This window comes from Ovis aries, chromosome 2 (genome assembly GCF_016772045.2).
Source record: "Ovis aries strain OAR_USU_Benz2616 breed Rambouillet chromosome 2, ARS-UI_Ramb_v3.0, whole genome shotgun sequence".
Lineage (NCBI taxonomy): Eukaryota > Metazoa > Chordata > Mammalia > Artiodactyla > Bovidae > Ovis > Ovis aries.
The window spans coordinates 59,784,736-59,785,895 of record NC_056055.1 but is presented as its reverse complement, the minus strand read 5'-3'; positions in this window follow the sequence as shown (position 1 = coordinate 59,785,895).

Here is a 1,160-nt window from a genome sequence, read left to right as displayed (position 1 = left end):
TTTTCATCTAAAAGATGAGGTTACTATAAACTAATAGGAAGATGATATTTCCTTCAGTAAAGAGCTGAAGATATTTTAATGTCTATGAACTCTTGACTTTGGGAAAGGAACAGCACAGGCTGCTGAAACAAACATGATATTGTCAACACAAGAAACGCAATGAATAACTGTCCATCAGAGGCCAAGAATGAATTATAGTGACAAATCTACACTTGAAGATCTGGGAATGAAAGGTGAAAAGCAAATGCTGTGATGTTATTTATTTACCTATTGGGAAGGAGAGGCTAATGGAACAGAATCAAAGACAATATAACACTGATTGTCAACACCATTATTCTTAGAAACATGGACAATTTTGAGGGCACCATTCTTATGTTGGGAAAGATTCTAATCTAATTGTCCTCCCAACAAAATACAACCATATAGTTGCTGTCCGAGGGATTAAAAAAAAAAAAACTTTAATTGAAATAGTTCACATGATTGAGATAACAGAGGCCCTCTTCCTCTCTGAACACCCATTTTAGGAACGTCCTGACAGAAATCTCCGATACTAGCTCCCCCTCTCCCATCCCCAGGAAGCTCGAGGAAGAGCAGTGTCCATTCCCTCATATTTATTTCCTGAACCTAAACAGAAATGCCTAATTATATAATCACATGTCACACAATCTTCCCTGCTGGTCACTCAGGAACATCATCTCAGCATCCATGCCCTGACAAGTGGTCAGGTTCCCAGGTGAGGTCACAACAGCTTGAGTCCCTCAACAGGGCGCAGAAAAAAATAATACAGGAAAAATATGGAAGCTGAACAGTGTCTGTTGTGGTTACCTATTTCTGTGTAACAAACCATCCCCGAATAGAAATCCCCTTAAGAACAATGGATTGTTATCCCTTGGATTTCCTGTGAGCCAACTGTACTTGGCTGGAAGGTTCTCAATTAGGGTCTCTTAGCAGCTATAGTCAGATGGGGCTGGAGAAGTTATCTAAAAGCTTAAGGGACTGGTATGCAGGATGGTTTCTTTACTCGCCATGTCTGGCACCTCAGTTGGCATGCTTGGAAGGGCTATGGGCTGACGATGCATCTGTCCCCATGTGGCTCTTCACGTGGTTGACCTGGGTTTCCTCACAATGCCACAGTCCTGGGGTTCTGGGAATTCTTACAT